Source organism: Dufourea novaeangliae, unplaced genomic scaffold (genome assembly GCF_001272555.1).
Source record: "Dufourea novaeangliae isolate 0120121106 unplaced genomic scaffold, ASM127255v1 scaffold112, whole genome shotgun sequence".
NCBI classification, from domain to species: domain Eukaryota; kingdom Metazoa; phylum Arthropoda; class Insecta; order Hymenoptera; family Halictidae; genus Dufourea; species Dufourea novaeangliae.
In genome coordinates, this window is record NW_015373993.1 from 1878416 (window position 1) to 1901860 (window position 23445).

At 43.7% G+C, this 23445-nt stretch overlaps 1 long non-coding RNA gene across 1 annotated transcript in view; it reads left to right on the plus strand.

Moving 5' to 3' along the window:
* Positions 1–23439, plus strand: part of LOC107187820 — a 104159-nt gene extending 80720 nt beyond the window's left edge. Inside the window, exon 3 of the long non-coding RNA XR_001516216.1 lies at positions 23276–23439. This is a non-coding gene — a long non-coding RNA (uncharacterized LOC107187820). The remainder of the gene's footprint in view (positions 1–23275) is intronic.
* The last annotated feature ends 6 nt before the right edge of the window (positions 23440–23445 follow it).

Genomic DNA, 23445 nt, shown 5'->3' on the forward strand with positions numbered 1-23445 from the left:
CAGGCTCGCGACGATTGTACCATTTTTTTCTCCGTGCCCTCTTGTTCCCGAAAACATTCACTGTATACACGATGATTTTCAGGCTTCGGTCAAACGATCCCAATCGATCGACGATCGGTTTTCTCTGATAAGGGAAGGCACGGAGTGTCCCCCTCCGATTTTGATGAAACTTCGTATGTCTGGTAAGCAGTCAAAAATAAGGGATACGTATTTTTTTTTATCGCCTGAGACGCGACTTTAAGGGTTGAAAGTCGAAGTTCCTTTTGAAGTCGAAAATATCAATATTAAACCAACCTATTTTTTTAATTTTTAAAAATTGATTTTTAACTCTTTAACGCCCAAATACTCTCATTGATTTCTCATGCGAAGTTTATGAAAACTTCGCATGAGAACGTTTATGGCGAAAACAACACCTGGATATAATTAATAATGTTTCCATCGGTCAATTGTCTCTTTCGTCACCTCTCTGGTCAAATATCCATAGAAACTCTATTACCCCTGTTCTTGTATCTACATACAAAATAAAAAAATGGAAAAATACAATTTTTCGCTTAAATATTCCCGAGTTCGTTATTAACCACGGTCGTAGTTCGCTGATTTCATGGCAAAGTGCACACAAGCCCTGGTGGTCGGCCCAGTAAAAATGCATAACTGCGTTTTCCGTTGCAAGCGTTTCGAAACTTTCCCTGGATATTTCGCCCCCCTTCCACCCGCTATTTATACACGGCGTTCTCCCCTTCCGTAGGGATTGAAATTAGTTTTTTTTTTTATTTTTTTATTTTAATGGAAGGCAAATTGTATTCTCCACGCGCATCCGTGGCGCGCCTCGTTTCATATTCTCGACATAAACACCCCGACCTCGTGTAATTACCGCGATTACGTCCGGGTATTTCCCTTAAACAGTTAAACGAACGTTGTAAATCGCACACCTCTGCTCTACCCATCCCTGTTTCGGGATTCAATTACGATAAAGTGTTGCTTTACGATCCAGTTTCATACGATATTCACGGGCGCTGGGGTTGCTCCACGGTGTTTGTTCGTCGAGAACGAATTCAAGTTCAGCGTGCTGAAGTTTCTTGTCGAACGATTAAAAGTTCACCTTTGCAACATCTACTAGACTTTGCACCTTAGGCCGTTCGTAGCGCTGTCTCAAGTCACTCGAAAGCATTCTTGCGTTAATGTTAAAGGACACGTCGATAGACGATCGCTGGAATACACTTGGCGACAGTTTCATCGACAGAGACTCGTTCCAATGTGAATCCTCGTATTTCACGTCGAACAATGTCGCTCGGCGCCACAATACGGGGCTCACGAGATTGGCGCGTATCTACGTTTAAACAGCGACGAACCGAATGAAAATTGATTACGCCGGGAACGTTATTTAAAGCGTCACTTTATGGGTAAAATGGTGCTCGGTCCACGTCGCGGGTTACCAGACCGTGGGAGCGGTCGCTTTTGCGAAACTTTTATTAGTCGCCAGGACGAAAAATAACGCTGAGTTCGCCCGGTTACCAGGACTTTTTAACGGAGTTTTAACATTTTTCTTGCCAATTTTCTTCCACGGCGACCGAACGCCCCCGGCCACCCCGTCGCACTCGAGGCTCCCTTTTGCGCCGATCACGGAGAATTTTTATTCCTTGTAAAATTCCCTTACATCGAGGTACATTCTTCGACTCGAACCCTACGGGGTAACAAGCACGCATTCTGTGCTTTTCGTGGCGTTTTCTAACGATCGCCTAGCTCTCTTGTTAACGGAGGACTTTTAGAAAAGTTCAATACATCTATTTTTAATACCATTACGTTATAGGTTGCTAAAATTTGCCCTTTCATCGACAACAACCTGATATTAAAACAAAACACGCATTGATCTTGAAAAAACTGAAGATCACCTTCATATCTAAAAAAAAATAGGATAGAAAAAAAAATTTCGATGGTACTTTTTATTGACTCACCCTGTATGTATAAGAGAAACTCCTCCGAAACTGGAAGAATATCGTGTAATCCTTCACGAAACAGGGTACAGACGTTGTTAGCCGTGTGCCACTTTAAGCCAGCCACCCTTCCATTTTTATGTTTCGCATCATCCCCTCGCGCAAGCGTAAAACGTGTAACGCGGTTTCCGCGTTTTATCTTGATTGTGTTGTGTATTTTCTTTTTAGCCGTGCAAGAAAGTCAAAGGGCGCATCGAATAGCCCCCGGCCAGAGGGTAACAAGACGCTAACGATGCTTTATTTTTTAGACAATTTACGGGGTAAAACGCCAGGGTTTCGTGGAATTATGGGAGGGAGAGGGTCTTTGCTGCGTTAAATTGTTTCATCGTAGAAAGGTCTGAACAGGTGAGAACGGTGTGTACGAAGGAGGCCACTTCAAAGCTTCAGCCACCCGAAACACTCATCAATTGTGACGGCTATGGTAGTAGGTAACGAATGATCGATACCTGGGAATTTGCATAACTTCAAATCGCCCGGTGAATATGCAATCGATTTTCCAGCGATGAGCTTTAATACGCTATTAGGACGTTGAGCCACTGCATACGGATTGAACTTGTTCACCGAGCGAGACCAGTCGATGATTTATTTGCAGTTTCTGGTGATTTTTCTTTCATTTTATTTGTTTACTACTACCACTGCGTTCAATCGTATCGTACAGTTTGTAACAGAAGAACTTTGGTACGATCTTCCTGTTGATTAACCCCTTGCCTTGTAACATCGAGTCAGACTCGTGGTGACGATACCAAAATGGATTGAACAAATAGAAATATTATTCGTTTTAATTATGGATGATAACAAAATTCTGGAGACTGCGGACATTAAGAAAATCATAGAACAAGGGGCTAAGAATATTTATGACTATGCTAGTGTGTTAATCTCACGGCTCGGTTCAGAAAGGAAATACAGAAGCAGTACACATCGGTAATAAACAACGTGGATGTTCAATTAAGACCTCGAATTCGCAATCGGGTTGGAGGGTTTCATTAACGGAACCATCGTAATTTTATTTCGTTCCCTCCTCGTTTCTCCGACTCGTCGAGCCTCGTCCCCGTGGGCGGCCATGATTTATCGTGCGATTTTAATATCTGCCTGCTCCAGGGATTTCTCATCCGCTGATCCGATTATTGTTCGCGAACGGCATTATCCTCGCGTGTTTTTAACGCCGTGAACACCGGGGTCGATCGTTGAACAATTCAGGGAAACACGCATAATTTCGAACGTTTCTGCGCTGATCCACATTAATCCTCTATCGTTAAACCATTCCTGGGTCCAACATTTCTATTCCACATTTCTCAAATGTACAACATCATATTCTCCTCATCTTTACGGTCATACGTGTTCACATAGGTCGTCAGTTCGAAAAAAAAGGAACGCTCGAGGCGCCACAAATACTGTTAACCCCTAAATTCATATCCAGTAACCACTGATGTGTCTTTAACCCTCATCCGTCTCTCGTCTTCCCAACTTAATTTGTCCCTCGTTGCCAAATTGACCCAGTGGTAAAAATTAATATAACGAAATTATAAATACTTAAATTTGCAAATTCTTTAAAGTAAAAGTCACGAAGGGTCTGCCAAATTTATCTACACACGAAAGAATAACGTCATTTCTTAGGAGAAAACTGTGTCAAATTGACACAAGGGACGGATGAGGGTTAACCGTTGTTGGTAGTTCTCCAAACCACGTCGATCTCCTCCAATAATTGCTAGAGAAAATACAAGAGGGCTTCGAGAAACGGGCCCCCTGATGCTTTGATTCCCCTTTCAAACCACTCGCGATACGTGCAGCGAAATGGAACACAGAGGAATCATTGGGGTGGGGGGTGGGCGATGGTCCACGGACTTGTAGCGTTAGATTACGGATAATAGAATCACCGCTGGAGGATGGGTTCTTCGTTGGATACTTCAGGATATTAGAAACGTGCGTGGATTGCAGACCTGATCCGGTGACAAGAACCGGAAATGGACACCACCGGTGCTTCCGATACCACCCCGTTACCGCGACACTGAGCGACCCCCTCTTCCGAAGTGGACATTCGGAACGAGATATCGGGGGAGAATTTAACGGTTCAAGGAGCTCGAACGGGGCCAGAACCACCCTTGCTCGGGACGGCCGATTTCGGGAATTGAATACTGCGATTCCACGTTCGTGTGAAACCGATCCTCGCCCGCGAGAAAATAGAGGACAGCGAGCGGAGCCGCGTGGGCTGTGGTCGTATCGCCTCGGTGAAATGGAATCGATTTTACAGGCCGGCACGGCGCGGCGCCGGCTGTTAAACGATATTTGGATAAAATCGTACGGTTGGCTAGGTTGATTTTTAATTGATATTTAATCCGTTAACAAGCAGCCCCGTGCGGGTAACCTGTTTTTCAGCGAACCTTCTACACCACGATCGACAAAATAAATATCGCGTGGATGCAGGAAAGTGTAGTTTTTCCTGACTTTTTCTTCGTTTTTTTTTTTAACCTTTGAAGCTAATATAGAGAAACATCGAACGATGGATGTGCTGGTCAAAGGGGTCGGGAGTAGGGATTTCAAATTTTCCGACTTTTTCAATTCGGTAGAGTTTCCAATCAAAGCCGGTTTATCGGTAAACCAGTATTTTGTAAGGTTTTGAAAATATAAGAGTAAATATTATAAAAGAAACGTGTTATTGAAATCTAATCAAGCATTATAAAAAATACGAAATAGCGAATTACTGGTAAAAAACTGGGGATATTTTTCGCGTTTACAATCTTATTGCATTATAATAATCCCTAGGAATTACAATCCTTAGTCGGGAGAACCGTGAAATGGTTCAGAGATGGGCAAATTCATTGCACCGAACTACAAAATTTTGAATAAAAAATAAACAAAAAACAATTTGTCATTTCTAATCGATTTAACGTGTCAATTTCAATTTTTATAACAGAATAATATTTTTTCTTGAACGAGTACACACTGGACAGATGATTATTTACATAAAATTGTGCCCAACTCTGAAACAGATAAATGATTGTGACTTGATTTCAGGGGAGTAATCGTGGAACGAAATTGCGATGCGGGTACGCGAGGGTTATTTAAAAACAGGCGCGTGTATCCCCACGATCGCCTATTGGTTTTTAGCGAGTGGTGTTTCCGATATAAATCACCGCGACGCGACCGTCCCACAGAAAAAAAAAAGCCGGACGGAAAATCAGTTTCGGCGCGTGACTGAAATAAAGCCCAGCGCGTCGGCCGGCCCGCGTGAGCACCTGCAATTTTAATCTCGCCGCTGTAAATCGAACCGCCGATAAATTCGTATCATCTGCGTGTATACATATTTTTGTCGAAGCTGTTTGTACCTGCCTCGCTCGTCGCCCCTGTCAATTTGTGTAGTTTTTAATACTTCGCGGTTAAACGTTCCCGATGTTGAGTACATTCGATCGCGTACCGTTTTATGTACAATCCTGTTGAATTTTTGTTTCTCGTTTCATTCTGCCAGTATACTGTCTATTCTGTTATTTTCTTGTCGAATTGAAAATGTAGTTCAAGGTGACCTTAAGTTTCTTCAAGGTCAATGCATCTTTAATACCACGTTCTTGTCGAGGGATGGACGAATTCAGCGATTTGATGGTATTAAAAAGAAGATGCGTTGATCTTGAAGAAAATCAAGGTCACTGATACAACGAATAGGTAACAAGTTATTTTAGGTAGTTCTTATTGACTCACCCTGTATATTCTGAAGTTAAATCGTGCAATAGAATTGCTACGCTGATAGACCTAACAGGCTGACAAATTAACTTTCTATTTCTTTTGTGGTTTATCGTTGGTGTTTCCTGAATTTTTTCCCAGCGGTAAAAGTCATCCGCGAGTGACACCGTCTCCGTTATAGCTCCGTATGTTCATGTTCGATAAATATGAGGAACAACCGCGTCAGGGTCGAGAAAGCCCATAAAGCAAAACGATTCCAGTTCCCTAAACGATCTCGATCTAGTCGAGAGAAGACCGAGGATCAAATATCTCCTGCTGGATTACGTGGAAATAAATATGCTTCCCCGAAACGGCTTGCACACCCTCGTCTCTCTTACCAGGAAAGAACCCTGAAATATCTTTCTCACAGCTACTTCAGAACTTTGTTTCCTGAATCTCAGACGGTAGCTATGCCTCGAATCGATACAACATATGGAGAAATAAATTTTCTCTCGAGCAAGCTAGAGAATTCCTTCAAAAAAAAAGAAGAGAAAGAATATATTTCTTGAACAGGTTTCCGCGTAATAAACGCTTCGAGGTCATGCTCCTTCCCTGACACGAACGATTGTCAATGACAAAAACTGTGCGTCAAAATGTTTTTACGAGGACTATCTCTGACGAAGCGAGTTTCATCGAACTATGGCAGGCGTGCGATAAAACCCTCGCAGCCTTCGTCTTCAGTCTGTTCACGGATTCTCGAGGGTACGTTTCCCCGAGGCTGAAACCCCAGTCCGTGGAACTCCCTTGGACACTACTCTCTGTCAGCCTCGTAAAAGTCGGCAGAATCGGGTTCGATCTTAATAATAATAATAAAAATAATAGTTACGTCGGGGATCGCGACGAGGTATAATAATCTTTGTGAAATAGTTAAAGCGAGACGGGATCGTCGGCAGTAAAAGCTTAACGCTCCATCGATGCTCGTCGTTCCCGACGGGGTTAACCGTGGTAAGTCGATTCCAGTCGTCTTCTCGACGACGACAACGACGAGGCTTCTCTACTTACGACCAGGTTAAGCCCTCCGTTTCCTCCTGGCGATTACTAACAGGAAAATAGACGGAATATGCAAGGAAAAGAACCGGAATATGCTAGGAAAAGAGGGGTTATCTCCTAGGAGTTCCAATTTCCCGTGAACGCTGAGTGTGTTTCACCGCGTGTCGTACACCGGCGCGTCTGATCGAGCGGAAAACGAAAGCAACTGTCCGACGAATCGACTCGAGGAGCCAAGAGAAATACGATTCAGGAATCGGTCGTTTGACCGACGGTACCATCGAATGTGGTCGACTTTCCAATGGCCACTTCTCCGTTGAATTAGTGATACTGCTTCGGAACTGTTACGACATGGTGGTGGGTTCAGGCGAAGGGAATGGGAAACGGCTGGTGACGGATCGACCTGTAATCTTGCTACTTCACCGATTGCTTCTTTATCGTATTCTGTTCTGTTTTCTTCCGTTTAACCCTCTGGGATGGACGCGGTAGACGAATGCAGGGTCATTTTGACTAGTTGTAAGATTTCTCGTGCACGCAGGTTTTAAGAAAAAATGTTGACAAAAAGTATGACAGGACATGCCGCGAAGCTGTACGATGGAGCGTAAAGCTGCGTGTACACGTTATATAGCAAACTTATAAAACTTGTTAGAAAAACAGACAGAAAAATATTTAAATCTAAATATTGCACACGCTTTTCGACGCGAGGTAAACAAATGAGTCACTATAGTGACCTGTATCGTTCAAAACTGTCAGTTATTAAAGGAAACCCACCATAGTGGCGTATTGTTCAAAAGTGTCACTTAGAGAAATGTTATTATAGTGGCGTAAATATTACCTACAGGGAAGCGACTTTGATGGCGTGTAATAGCTAAAAGGTTAAATAATTAAGTGAACCAACAATAACAGGTTTCACCATGTCAAACATACGATGTAGACGTCGCTTCGCAATTGAAGCACCCGCGTAAATGCATTCCAAACACGGGGGCCCGCCGAGAATTCCGTAGCCTCTGGCCGGCCACCAAGTTACTTCTAATTTAACGTTAATCATGGTATTGTGCGGCCTGCCGTGCCCCGCGTTTACATATTACCGCGCATAATTGCTATTGTTGAACGTTTCACGCCCACTGAATTATTAAGTGAAACAGATTACCAGCGGCCGATATCGTGCCGCGACCATCGTTAAACAACGCGAATTTATCCCGAGGTCGAGCGCTCGAATGGGGCCGCGCGTGACCATTGAAAAGGCGGGAAAGTAAAAATATTCAAAATAGCAGCTGGAAGAATATCGATCAACCAAATATTATTCGTCAGTGGGCAGAGTTGGACACAATTTTATTCGAATAATAGGTAGTGAAAAGCAGCAGTATCTAAGTTCGTCATCGTGAGCTTTAAACAGTTAATTAGTATTACGCTGCTCTGTCGAACCGTACAGAATGAAAAAATGGTAAACGCCACTGAATTGCTAGTGGTACAAGTTGGGAACAAGTTAGGCGTTTTCGCGGGGTGGAGCAGCATCTGGCCGACATTCGTCGGTGGAAGAACAGTCGACGATTTTTATTTCCCGCCACCTGTTTCTGTTCCTCGTTCCTCGCGGGGAGTTCCGTCCGTGCTCGATAGATCGAGCCGGAAATTTCCCCGTATAGACGAGCGAGCGAGCAAACGGGTCGCGAATATAGGTATATTGTACCGTAAAGTGAATCGTCGCGACGACGACGACGCGGAGTCTTACGTTGTAGGACAAACAATTGAAACACAAGTTTCCCTGGAAACTTCTCGAACGAGCATCCGAGTCCGTCTCTAAAATTTTCAGGTTCGCTTGAAGATTTATCGTTGTTGATCGGGTATCTAGGGAGGACCAGGTGGCAGAAGAACGAGCCATTTTGTGCCCAAGATTCACGATGGAAGAAACAGACGACGAGAAAGACAGTACTTTCCCGAACCATTCCGTGGAAAGACAAGTTACAGTAAATCCTGGATAAGTGTTCGAAGGCTCCTCTGCATTGACTAACAATAAGACAGGTTCCCAGGTGTAACGTTGACATTTTAACGAGGTTTAGCACAGTGGACTTATTGGAATTCTGAAGCCAATGATATTGATTTCAGCTGCATATGGTTTATGAAATATTTAATATTCAGTGCCGAGGAGCCTTAGTTGATTTCCATCAAACCATCCATAAGATCACGCGATACATGGAATTATTTCACGAGTCCCGATGATAAAGGGCGTCGACATTTCTCACGTGAACGAATGCAGGAACGCCAGAAACAAGGCCGCGTTTCCCGACTCTCGAAGCTGGAGGTACAGCGAACGAGCGCTTGCAACGCTATTGCAAACGAGTCGCCTCTGCACACCGACAAAAAAAAAAATACCCAAGAACAATGCCATTCATTCCTCTGTAGCTCGTCACTTTCCCGTGCCCCGGATGAATCGGCGCTTGAATCTCCGACAATGGGGCCATCGCTGTCGGGTGACTCTCTCCGGCAACCATCGATATCTCTACGATTCTTTGACGGAAAACTATCGAAACAAAAACGCATCTGCACGTATACGTGTCACGGACATGGAACGATGCGAAACCCCCAACGGAACCGAAACGGCGCGCAAGCAAACCGAGTGCAATAATAATTGTTGCAATTCACTCGAGTGTCGTGTCACGATGCACTTCATCCACTTCCGGTCGAGAGTGGAGAGGGCTTCGCGCGAGCGTATCGTTAACTAGAATTCTCTTTTCTTCGAGTCGATCCACCCCACATCATCTCCCAACTTCGCCCCCCCTGGACCCCCTTTCTCTGCCCAGCTTTTTCAACGCGCAGTGCACTCGCGCACAAGTGCCCCCTTCCCCTGTAAGTACCAGCTCTCGAATCATCGCCGAGATTCGCGTAATCAAGCCTTCATTCACCGAGAATGCATCCGGCCCGCGAGGAAGCCTTTCATTTCGCCCACCGATATGTCGCCTCTCCAGAAGAGGCGACTCTATAGCGTGCTCGCGGGCCTTCTCGACGAGATAGGAAAAAGAGCATACCCGTCGGGGAATGGAAACGAGGTGAAAACGAGGGCGACGCTCCCGTTTTCGGAAACCTGGCGATCCACGCGTGTTGCTGGATCGAAAGGTAAAAAAGCTTCTGTCCCTACGCCGGTTTTCCTTCTGGTCGAGGTTTGATTGTTCCGCGTTATAGGAGCCTTTCATTTCATTTATGACAACTTCCTTGGTTACTTTCCGTCTCGCTTTAATGTGATCCCCCTACAACGCCGAATCGACCAATTAGCTGTAAAGGAAACATACACATTAACCAATGGAAAAACTTTTCTGTCCCTCGCACTGTTTCCTATCGCCACCGTGCAGAATCGTTAGTCGAAAATCAACCATCGCGTAGTGAACTTCTGTGCGGTAGATCACATCACTTCTGTTACTCTTCGTTGTTAAATCTACCTTTTTTAATAAGTGATTGTTTGTTGTTCACCAAGTATTTGTTCTGTTCGTCTTAACTACTCGCACAAAGGTAAGTCAACGTGTGAGGTCATAGACTGCGGAAGTTCATGCAAATTCACAGTTTCAAAGTAAAGTATCTAGAAATCAAAATCGGTAGGAATTACTGCATACATACTACAGGCATTATTGCGATAATAATAACCTATAAATAGTATTAAACTCCATTAAACTTTTCATTTTACTGCATTTTTCAAGTTAAGGAACGCTATAAATGCATAAACATCCGCAGTCTAGTCATAAAATTCAAAGGCAATCGCGTTAAAGACTTGTGACGCAACGAATTAAGAAATAACTAATCGGTACAACGATATCAATTGTGTGTGGGTAGTATGTAGTAAACGTTAACATTCAATACGGACGTTGATCCAGATTTTTTAATCTTCCAGTACGTCCAAGTGATTTTATATATGTGCAGTGATTACAAGTGAACGGAATCGGTAGTATTGACCGTGTAAAGGCTCGATTAACAGTATTCCAAGAAGATTGATATTAAGTGAACCCCTCGACAACCCCTCTAATCGTGGACAAACTCGATCCACAAGGTGGCCCGGATCGTCGGCGGAATTGAAACTAAAAGTCGGCAAAGTTTCCCTCGAGAGGTCCAAGTTCGTAACGGTCCCGAGAACTGATATAAGACGGGCTCGGTCACTCGGGGGTAAACGGTTCGCAATTCACTCGCGAAAACTTCCTCTGGAGGGTGTCGAGGCACGGTAATAAACCGAATTGATCGAAGCATCCGGGGTGTAGGATGCAATATCGTGGCGCGAAGTCGTTTGCTATCGCGACAAAAACAGAAAACCACCGAATTTTCCTTTCACAGTGGTGCAATTCACTCTCCGTACAAGGGATGAATGGTCGAATAAAAATTCGTTCTCGCGCTCTGTATCCATAAAAAATTGCGTCAACGGGGTGCGTTCGTTCGATTTTCCACACGTGCGAACGCACTTTTCGTAAACTAGCGTCGAATTCGGTAGCTGGACATCGTTGACATTCGATGACGCTCAGGTGGCAGTTCTAATTAAAAAAAAAAAAAAAAAAAAAAGAGAAACCACCCAAAAAGCAATCTCTGTTTTACGCGTTTCAATGAATCGTTCGATCGAATATCTCTCTGCGTTTGGTTTCTATTTTTCCCCAAATTCATGTCAATTACACATTTTTCTCGTCGACGAACTCTCATCGGCGGTGGGACTCGGTTCGACGGTATTTAACGGAAATCGGGCAGAAATTGCACCATGTTTGCATCCTGGTCGAGTTACAGAGCAAACACACGGCAGCTGCACGCCCCCCTGTCCGCTTCGACATCCAATTTGTCGACGAACTTTTAACGGGGCCATACGTTTTCCGGGCGTGCTCGAGTAAAAGGTCGAGTGCGGGTATCATTGAAAGAAGAAAAAAAAAGTACATACACATAGATAGAGGGTGAAAAAATGGCGTACCGTCGCAATGTTCACGAAACATCAGCGACGCAACCAGCTTCTCGGTTGTGCATATATCCCGCAAATATATCAGAGCTGTCTCGTCGTGTCGTTTAATTTACGACTTCTCGTGGATCAAAAACCTGCCCAGTGGCATTTTTTTTTTTTTGGGCGGGGGGATAACGTAGAAAATTCGACTGGTGGTCACACACTAAAACGTAGACAGGGGAGACCGGGGTAAATTGTAACAAAAAAAGTTTTGACAGTTTTTTCTCAAAAGTATTTTCCTCAATCAGGAAATAATTTGCGTAACTTACTGTTCACATCTTTGGTCAACTGATTGAGTGTAAATATGTGACGAAATCTTTGATACTTAGACATGTATGTTCATCTTAAACAAATTTGAACCTTTGTTACAATGTGCCCCAGCCCGGGGTAAATTGTAACACGTCTGTTTTATTTAGTTAAACACAAAGATGAATACAAATAAACATTTCCAAAAAATATAAATGAAAATGCATATCATTATTAAGCATTTGATATACAAAACAGACATTTGATGATCGATTGTTGCAATGAAACCGACGATATCAATATATTGAAACCGTTCTGGTATCCTGCTGTGTTCCCAAATTTGTCGTTCAAAAAATATTATTTATGTTACAACTTACCCCGTGTTACAACCTGCCCCGGTCTCCCCTACTCGCGGTTCTCTACCAGTATTTTTTCCCCTGTTCCTCGCTCGACGAGGGTAAGCATGTTTCGACAGGGTGAAATTAGATTCTCGAAATCTGTTTACCTCCCGATTCGATGCGAGGCATCTACCCCGCCGCTAGAGAAACAAAAGGCTGTATGCCGGGCTCGTTGTTCCAGCCATTTGTTTCAATTAGTGGCCGGAGACTCTCGCGTGATTTGGTGCGCGGCCGCCGCCGCGACACACCATTCGCAACCCCCCACCGTGGTCGCCGCTACAATACACCCAGGCAAGATCGTATATCCCCTGTGATCTCTCTGCCCTGTGGTCTGTTTTACGCCGTCATCCGCCTCCTGCTTCTCGCTCCTGTTACTCGGGCCCGAGTTAAAGGGGTATAATGAAATTTTATCCTTTATCGCGAGACGAAACGCGGTGTCGTAACGAAATCCGTGAAAGACGATTAATTCCGCTTGTGATCGTGTGCAGACCGATTGTAATACTGTTCCGCCACGATTTATCCCGTGTTTATCGTTTTCATATCCCTGAAACCGGGCACTGTGTACAAAGAACCGTTAATCCTACCGGTTCAATAATTATATAATCCTCGACGATATTGGGAAAGCGACGGGGAATGAATAAAAAAAAAGAATCGCACTGGGGAATGTATAAATCAGAATTCGAACCACAGACTTCTGTTATACGGGGTGGACCATGAAATGCGATCAGCTTAGATTATTTCACTGTTAGCTGTTCGATTGAACGTTTTATTGCTTGACCATCTGTGCGGACGTCGTAAATAGAACCGAGTAGTTGTTTCTTGACCGTTTGCGCGAGTGCATTGTAGCTGATGGACACCATTTTGAATATCGTTTTAAGTAAGGTATGTGACATTTTCTTAATGTTTCTTTGGTTTAGAAGGAAAAATATTATTTGTTACGATGCTTGCCGAATTTGTCTCATTATCCGTTAAAAGCTGTTATTCCGCCACGATGATAAAACTATGTAGTCCTATTTAAAAAAAAAAAACATCAATGACCTTAAAATTTCATAAAATATGACCTTCAAAAAAATTGTTGCTTGTCACAATATTTCCTCCTTCTAATCAAATAATACATTCCCCTATTTCCTGGTATCTTCATAATTAGGTGGGACACCATGTATAATATAGAAGTCTGTGATTCGAACGCATCGGAAAATAACCGGGTTTCTTTTATTTATTTTTTTATCTGTCGAGGAACGAGCTGTAGGATCAGCCGGTTTTTTGCGCGCCAACGTTTCTCCTATTACGAACGCTCGTAAAACTGTTAAATTGATTGTAAATTCTCGATACTTTCGCGATCGTGCGCGCACCAGGCGACACCTGATATATACGTTTTTATTCCGGTGCCATTGTCGCTTGTTCATCCGACGGGAAGGGGAAAGTCGCCCTCGAAAAATCCTGCGACGATGCCCGTGTCCCCGCATTCATTCCAATTAACGAACGGAGTTCCGTAGCACGAAGTTTCGTGTTGCAACGGGACGCCGTTACCCCACGGTCGTGTTCCACACCGGGAAAGTCACTGGAAAACTGGCTCGTAAATTTCACCTCCGATATCTCTATTTATCTGTTTTTGTTTTTTCGCTCACCCCTGCCTAGCTCCGTCTCTCGTTTCCTATATTCTCGTGCGCGAAACACTGGGCAAACGGCGAAAGAAATCACGTTGTTGGTCCCTGTGGTATTTAGATCCGTTGTTTGTCATCGAAACCTCGGAAAATAGCCGATGGTCCGGCGTATTTTATCGTTCTCGATCTCGGGCAGAAGTTACGCTTCGTGATCTGGAGAAAAAGCTGTGTACTTTACGATTTTACATTTACAGCGGACAGGATTGTTTAGAAACTCCGTGCAGGCGAAATATTCAATGTATAAAGTGATTACTGAGTATCGTCAGGTGTAACGAAAATCACGATTGAATGTTATAATTAGACTGCGGATTTTTATGCAAAATAACATTTTCCAAAGTAATGTATAAAGACAGCAGCAAATGTGGACATTTATTTTTCCTCATAAGTATCTTATTGGGTTCATACTAAAATAAAAAAATCATGGGATCCGATGAAAGTTTTGTCCTCTATTGTATTTCACAGAGCACTGTGGGCTGTAAATGCATAAAATCTGCAGTCTAGTTATAATGTATGACGGTGATCGAAGGAAAGAATCTGAGGGTGGTAAAAACAGTGTGTACATAAACGTGAGGGAAAACTCGTGGAAGATTCATGTACGGTTCCTCGTGTAAGTAGTAAAAAAATGTAATATAAGTAGTAGAGTCCTCGTGTAATTGTGAGTAAAAAATTCGCGATACATGACTATCGTTCGTAGCAGTGACAAGAAAATCCAATTTAAACCGGTCATCGAATAAATTCGTGCTTGCGATAAGTAGAAACAGCCAGCAATGATCAGACAACATAACCTACATAATCCCTGTTCAACAGAATATCCCTGGACATTCTATTTTCGTATTAAATCATCCCTACAATATACTACCTACCTCAAAAATAAAAAATGAAAAATACAACAAGAAATAAAATTCAAAACATTCACCGATCGTAATTTAAATAACCTATCGAGCCCAGTCTCCTCGTTTCCGAGCCCTTGGCGTAACACGTATCCCCCCTCCTGGCAACGAGCACCACCGGGTGGAGTAAATTGAATAAAAATCACCAATTAAACGGTATCGACGCGGAACATCGAAACAGCATTTCGAGATTATCCGGCGGGGACGATGTCCGCGTCCGTCGTAATTATTACAAATGCATCCCCTTCCCCCTCCTCGTCCGACGGATATCCCAGGGGCACAGTTTTTCCGTTGCACGGGTATCAAAGACGAGGCACCATTGGTCGGAATACGGTGAAATTCGTGAACGGCTAGATGAACGACGTGGGGGAGGGCCTCGTGGATGCATATTGCAGCGGTAATATGCGCGCATCGGCCTCGTTTCTACCTGAAAGCCCGCCTCTGTTTGTACGGCCGCTGCATTATAGGGTACGAGTGCACGCGGAGCCCCGCCGATTAATTGGATTGCTACTGACACGCTGCATCGACCGATCCCCCGCCCACCTTTCACCCTGACAGAGAAACGGTGGAAACCCGTCGTCGCCCTCCTCCCACTTTTCCCTATACTTCTGTCCACGTCGTCGAATTTCAGCTTCTCCGGCCGAGTATCGGGGACCCGTTTTGTATACGAACTTCCATTTCTGCGTTTGCGTATTATCTTTCTCTCTGTCAGGTTTTCCTATTTTCCAACGTGTCCTGTGTCCCCTGTCAGCCCTTCTCCCTCTGCTTCGATGATTTAATTGCCCACGTTCCCCTCGTCACTGGACTGGTCTCTCTTGTTCGTCAATGTATACATTGAAGAGTGCTCGCGTTTCTGTCTGTTCTATTTCATTGCTTACACAAATATGGCACAATGACCTTTGACGTGTGAATATGTATAATATTTGTTTCTATTTTTTTAATGAGATCCAATACTAGTTATGTGTTATTATTAGACAAAACTTTCATCAGATCCAATAAGTTTTTCGGTTCATTCGGAACTGAATATGTTACTTGAGAAAAGAAAGAAGTTCCTACATTTGCGCTTCTTGGTATGAATTGCGTTAGGAGATATCATTTTGCATAAAAATCCGCAATCTAGTTATTATTAATATAGTAAAGTCTCCAGTACCGAATACAAAATTCTGTTCCATTTTAATTATTAGATATTGGTATCAGAAATTCTGTATTTGCATAAATTTCGTTATTCCATCGTACTGGCTTCTCGACGCGTTTCATTAACAATCTCCAATATCCGTCGATCTTTCGTTTAGCATCTGGAAATCGGTTCGTCCACCCCGTTCCATTTTCCCGATTTTTCCGTGAAAATTCTCCGCGTCCATTTCCACTCTCGGTCCCGAACGTTCGATTACCGTCTCGAGGCGTTCCGCCTTTTGTTTCCGTATTTCGATTTCTATCTGTATTACATTTCGGCAGCTGTCCTCCGAGCCATCTTAGCTTTCTAGCTCTTCTACTATTCCGGTTCCGTTCCATTCGGTTCCATTCGCCTCCGTGGTTTCCCGCCGCACCTCGATGTCTGTCTGTATCTGAATACCTCGAGAGAGGTGCGCATTACCGGGGCCCGAGTAATTACTGTGACTTTTGGAGCAACGGAAATTGTTCGCCGCTACCTTCTTCGACGGGATAACAAAGCACCGTCCCGGACGTATCGTTCGTTACACCGTGACAATTCCTTTCGAGGTACATTCGCTCGAGATTTAAGGTGTTAGTTCAGCTCCGAGCGTCCACGGTGTGCATCTGTCTTAATCTTAATCCCTCACTCCTATTCCCGACGTTATATACCTCTTCTCGCTTCTTTTCTCATTTTAGACTTCGCGACTGATTAAAAAATTCCGTGCTTATACACCGAAATAAAATGGACGGGGACGATGAAAGGAAGGTAAGAGTAGGTACTTCTGAATCGGTTAAAAAAGAGGGCATTATCACGACGTCGTCGCCCTATAATTGAACGTTAATCGGCGAGGCAAGAAGCGATTAAACGTTCGAGCAGAATCGTAGAATCGGAAGATCCAGAGAGCAATTGCGACAAAGAATCGATCGACGGGAATAATTATGAACCTCGTCGTCGTTGGCGAACGTACCGTCCGAGAATATGTATATACTTGTGTTCGTTTCTCCTCGTTCCTCGATAGAAGAAAAATACCAGGATGAAATCTGTGTCATTGTGATCGTGCGACGATTAACGTTAATCACAGCGATCACGTCGCTCACCGAAGGGGAACTTGATTGAAACGCGTCTCGCATACTTCCTCCAGAGGGATATATAGAAAATGATTAACATTTTTTAGTCGGGAGTCGCGACGATGAAGTAAAATGAATCCGGTGTAACGGTACGGAAAGAGGGTGGGAAAAAGCGAGCAAAGTATCTGTTTAAAAAGGGTCTCGAGTAGGAAAATCGATGCCCATAATTTCCTTGGAAACTCGACTGCCTCCCCGGAGGAATCGATTCGTTCTCGTTAGCGCCAGTTAAACGGCCGTCGATTCGAGTATCGACTTAAAGTTCACCGCGTCGAACTTCTTTCATTAAACTTATCGTACTTTCCCAGAGAAGTTTCACAGTGATACAAAAGCGACAGGAATACACGGAATTAGTCGACTTGGCCATGATAAATTTCAATATTGAAACAAACCTGCAAATATTTTGCAAACCTTCGTATTTTTATTAACGTGTATTGTAAATTTAGTATAAAATTTCGTTCGGTTTCCAATTTTGTACAACAATCTGGAATGATGGAAATTCGTGTGATCATCTGTGTAGAGAGTTTTAAATAATCAACAAGAGATAGAAAAAACAGGTACTTTATCATTTTTAATTGTTTGAGGAAATTCCAATTCTTATAATAAAATAATATTTCTTTTTGAATAGTTAGACACTTGGTCCTTTTAGACACAAAGGTTTAAAAGTGTCAAGATCTCACATACTGCTATCTTTCTACTTCTGCCACAAAATTGCCCAACTCTCCCATGAGAAAACGCTTGGGGATCATCCAAATTGGCTATTCGAATTACTTAACTTTTAACCGTACACGACGTATCTATATCGAACGCTCGACTGAATGATATTAAGGACTAGAATAATCTTCTTTGGTGGGTAGAGAAACACAATGCTGAATTACAATCGCGAGTGCTCGAAGGCCTCTACTCCAATTCTCAAGTGATTCCTCGCGTTACCACGCCAGAATATCCTATCTGCCGCGTCAGTATCGAAGTTCTTTCATTAAACTTACGGAGAACTGGTGTGTATCCGTGAGGATCCCACGAGGGGGATGGAACGAAGTGTCCAAAGCCGGTTGATAAAGTTCCCCCGTGTTCGAGACAAAGACCGCTTTGTGGCAGCGAACAATTTTCGGCGCAGCCCCTCCGGTCAGGCCTCGGATTTCTCACGAAATCGCATGCAACGCCCGAACCGTGGCACGCGAATTTTTCCCCGTGTCTGCTCGTTCTGGATTGTCGAAAGTTTTTTTTGTTGCGGCCACGTTGCCCATCTCGAACACACGCCACGAACACGAGTCGATTCTCGAAAGCGAGAACTTATCTGCTCGCGTGATTCCGGTTCCCGCAAGAACGAGCTACGAAAGATTTTTCCACACGTCCACTTTCGTGAACACCGTGAAATAGGAATCTCGTGGACGAGTTACCGACCGTGATTCAACACCAGAACCATCGACGATAAACGTAGATATATTCTATCGAATATCCGTACACATGACAAACTTTTCTGAAAATATACGAATTTATAAATTATATAATTTCTCTTCGTATAGCTTATCACTAGACTGCGGATTTTTATGCAAAATGATATTTTCTAAAGCAATTCATACATCGTATTCGGTTCCAAATAAACCAACAAACTTATTGGATCTGATGAAAGTTTTGTCCTTTATTGTATTTTATAGACTCCTGTAAGCTATAAATGTATAAAATCCGCAGTCTACTTATCACTTATAAGCAAATAAAAGATTTGCGAAAATTGCATTTGATCATCGTTAGAAGAGCATAGTAACCCGGTCGTTTTGCATGTTTACTTTTTTTGGTAATTCCAGTCTTAACCCATGCACCACATAATTATTAAACAGATACGTGTGAAATATGTTTTTTTTACATTATTTATAATAAAAAAATATATTATACATTTAATTATTGTTATTATGTAGTGAAATATACATTTTTTTCGAGTATTAATGGGTTAAGCAGGACGAGGGGCTTAGGAAATTCTGATGACCCGTGATGCTCTTAATGACGCCGAATGTATGCCTGTATTTCTCCTTCCAATCGTACGATTTTGCGTCGATTGATTTCACGATAATGATTTTCCAGAAAAATACAATTCCCGCGAACACGAACCTGCGATTTTTCGATTATTCCACCGCCATCGTCGATGTGAGCGTTTCATTTACCAAAGTGATCAACTTTACAAAAATATACAAAGTTAAGCATCAATGCAGTTAGTCGATAAAATGCAAAAAAATAAAAAAAATAGTGTTAGTCAATTTGGCCTGTGAACGCCTGCACATCACTCGAAGTTTTCAGCAATAAAATCGTAATTCTTGTTCGTCTCGGTAATAATTCGGGGTTTTCGTTGGATCGACAAGCAGGAATTTCAAAATGGTTTGATTAAAGCCAAGCCGTGTGTCGGAACGCGATCGTACATTGAGGCCCCCTCCTCCTCCGGGCTCTGCGAAAGCGATCATAAAGGAAACGGTGGCAGCCCGATAGGGGCGTGAAACTCTGGGGATGTAGTTGTCGTTCGTAGTCGGGGCGAAAAGCAACAATATGTCTGGGTGCCAACGGCCAAGCGCTATCGTAAACATCGATCTGCCAGCCTCCAGCGTGTTCGGGGAAGGCCAATGGTGTTCCGTGCAGATAGCGAAATCCCCCCACTCCCCCCCTTCCGATATCAATATCGCACGGCAAACTCAGCGTCGTAGACAAATGTCGAATTTAAGAAAGGCCGCGGGGAAACAAGGAGGAACGACGTCGAACGCTCCTGCAGGGAATAGCTATATGTTCCGAAAGGGCTGAAACTTCGTGGGGATCGCGGAGAAACTTTTGTCCTGAGGACGATGCATTGAATCATTTGTATCGAAACAACTTGGGATGACTGAAGCTTATGCTACGAGTTTACGTCCAACAATCATATCGCGTAGGATATCGAGTAATAGAAAAATTAGTTTTAAAGTCAGTGTTACACCAGTGTTAATATTGAGGTTTAGCACAGTGATAGAGAAATTCTGAAGTTTTGAAATACATATTTCCTAGTGTCGCGTGAAATTCGAGATCCATGGAAATGGAGAGAAGGAAATTGTGTACGCGACCTTTTTCTCTCACCGAACCGATCGATTAAACAGATCAGGGTGGGGATAGGGGTTCTCGTCGGGAGATATTATTGCGGATGGAGAAAAAAAAATATATATAGGGGGGCGAAGCGAGAGAAAATAACCCGCTCTCGTGGACCGGGATTGCTAGTCGGCCTCGTTTCGTCGCTGTTGTTGTTGTTCTGGCCGGAATACAGTCCACGGAACCGCACGAACGAGCAACAGCAGCTCGTCGCGATAAACCGTCGCGCGCTCCATGGTTATTAAAAGCGGCATAAATATAAAAGTAAGGAACAAGGGGTGGGCCCCCGAGGCTCGATTGCGTTCCCTTGGAAAAAGTGCACGATGGGCTCCTCCCTGAGAACGAGGATAACAACGTAACGGGGGAAAGGGCCGAGCCTTTTGGGCAACGCTGGTTAAAACGTGTTTCTGCTAACTGAACGTTCTACCTGGCCGCAGTAGTAAACAATGAAACGTTTTAAATGAAAATTGGGGAAGGGAAGAGAAGGATGGGGGCACGCTTCTCCTGGTGACCATTAAGGAAATGCAATCACCTCGTTTGAGGAGACGGACGAACTCCAAACAACTCGTTTCTAGAATTTTTCGAGATCACTTGCTGGACGAAACAACGGGAGAATTTGCGATAGGCTACGATGTGTGTGTGTATAGATATCTTGTGATTTGTGTCGATTCTTTCATCGTTATGGTTCTGGTTAATCGTGTGCGAGAACTTCGAGGAATTCGTGATTAGCGTGTGTGATTAAAATGTAAAATTTCCTGTGTACGAAATTACCATAGTTTCTAGAATGTAGGATGAATTTCTGTTCTCCCGTGGTTCGTTACCCGTTTCAATTCTCCCCCGATCGACCGTGACGATGGAACAATCGTGTCACGACGCACGGAAACGAAGTGTCGGTTTATTTGGGGACAAAGCTTGTGTGCAGACAGGAAGGTCCGTAGAGAACGGTGAAACAGAGGCAGTAGGTGAGACCCATCAGTATCCGACGATTGTTCTCATCTTTCGTCGGCCGTGAACAAAGAGATGAGAGGTGTCTTCCGCGAGAGGGTAGCACAAAAATGGAAGAAGCTCGCGTTGAAAGCTCCCATCGGAAAAATCAGACAGGGGATCGTCCGTATGTGACCCAGTTCCGCGGACTTCCCACCGTCTTCGATCCATTCTGGACCAGACGATCGCGTTTCACGTGTCACAGATTGATCTTATTCGGTCCTCTTTGTTCCATCTATTATAATCCGTCTATGAACTTAGTCTAAACTGTTGGATTCCAAGTGAAGGAATATTAACAACACTTTCTTTAAACTTAACAAGAGATTTTATTTCAAACGGTTGTGTCGAAGTGAACCACGAATCGTGATCGGTAGACATTACTCTGTTATTAGCAGTCCGATCGAATGACTAAGGATGATGCAGCTAGGTTACTTTGCTCGGTCGCTTTATCTATGAGCGAGTAAGAAGATTGGTCATTCGACAAAGGCGTGAAGTTACAAATGCAGCGACTCGGGCGCGATCTTCTCGGAAAAACTTTCGAAGCTTCTAGCTCCCTTTACATTTTATTACTCGTACTTCCGACCCAGGTGGAGGAGGGTAGGGTAATTTGCTTCTTCTTGGATTATCGGAGAATCTCTTGAAACTCGTGTTATTAAGAAGTTACTGGCTCGGCAACGCCCAAGAAAATTCAGTTGCAGAATTCCGCTTACTCGACGGCCCCGGTGTATTCCCTTCAGCGACAGACGGGTTTATCGATCACTGCCGGATTATTATTACGATACACGATCGAATATTGGAGTCTCGTGCGACTTGGTCTTCAGAGTACTGTCACGTTGTGTATCCATTTGAAACTAGCTTCGAGGGGTTGTTTCACCCCTTAAAGTCACGCTCTCAGCCGACAAAAAAAATACGTATCCCTTATTTTTTACCGCTTAATAGACATACGAAGTTTTATCAAAATCGGAGGGGCACACTTCCGTGCCTTCCCTTGTCAGATAGTCGATAGAACGCTCGCAGAGGGCTTTAATTAGTTCCAGAAGGGAAGCCCCCAAGTGGTAGGAATTACGCCGTTGTTCATATTGCATTCATCGAGGAATTACTGTACTCTCAAGTGGACGGTTGCCTTAAGCATATACTTAAGCGAGTCGTGTAGATTTATCGGGCGCTAATGCATCGATGATTTCTTGCCGCTGGAACCGTCCCGCGGCAACGGTGTGCACCGACTGATCCATGAATCACGTCGAACAATGCCGCGGAACCGGAAGAAGGAGAGCAGCTAAATCAAAACCGCGCGCTCTTAAGGAACCTCGAAACGTGTACCAGGCGGATGGCAACGAGCCATCGAAAGGAGAATTATCGAAGGCGAGCTTTTCCGACCGTTCGCAAGATAAATATTGGGAGAGGGGATCGACATGGTAACAGGGTCTCTGTCGACCAGATGGTGAATCGGATCTGATCGATGAACATCGTAATAAAAATTTAATAAAAGGGCTACCACCCCGAGGGGAGGTGTATTCTCGTTCGAAAGCAACGAAACTCTCTTGGCTGGAACCCCGATGATGATTTAAGGGGATCGATGGAGCGGCGAATGGTCTCGTTTTCGAAATAACTCCCGATGGAATGTGTAAAAGCGCGGGCAGTCGGCCAAGAACCTGGTCTAGTAATGTGTAATCGATTTATTCACTGTTTATTTCGCCGGATACCGATATTCCGGGATCTTAGGCACTTTCACAGGCCAGGATTTTGGTCGTCGGCTCTATACTGGCTTTATATTAATTATTTATTTATTTTTATTTTAGTATGTAAACGGGCATTGCCCGTTTGTACAGTATTTAAACATTGAGAATGACGAGCTTCGTGCAAAGAATTATGAATGCGAGGTTCGCTACTATACGGCACGGAAAACCATTATATTTATGTGTCTTAGGTTTTAAACTATGAGTCCAATATAATTATATTTAATTTTTATAATTATATTATGAGTCCAATATCTCAATAAACCATCCGAATTTATTTCCCCCCGAAACTATGCGTATGTCGTTGCTCAGATGCATTTATCTTTTCTGTTGTACAGGTGCAATGAGCTAATGACGTAATAGGAAGCACGAGGCCCTCGAACCTTGGCCTCGAGTACCACCTCTCAGTGTGACCGTCGCCGGCAGTGGCCCAATCCCCGCCGGTCGTCGTTCACGTGTCTCCTTCCCCCGAAACACGTACAAATACGGTACGGAACTAGATCCGGAG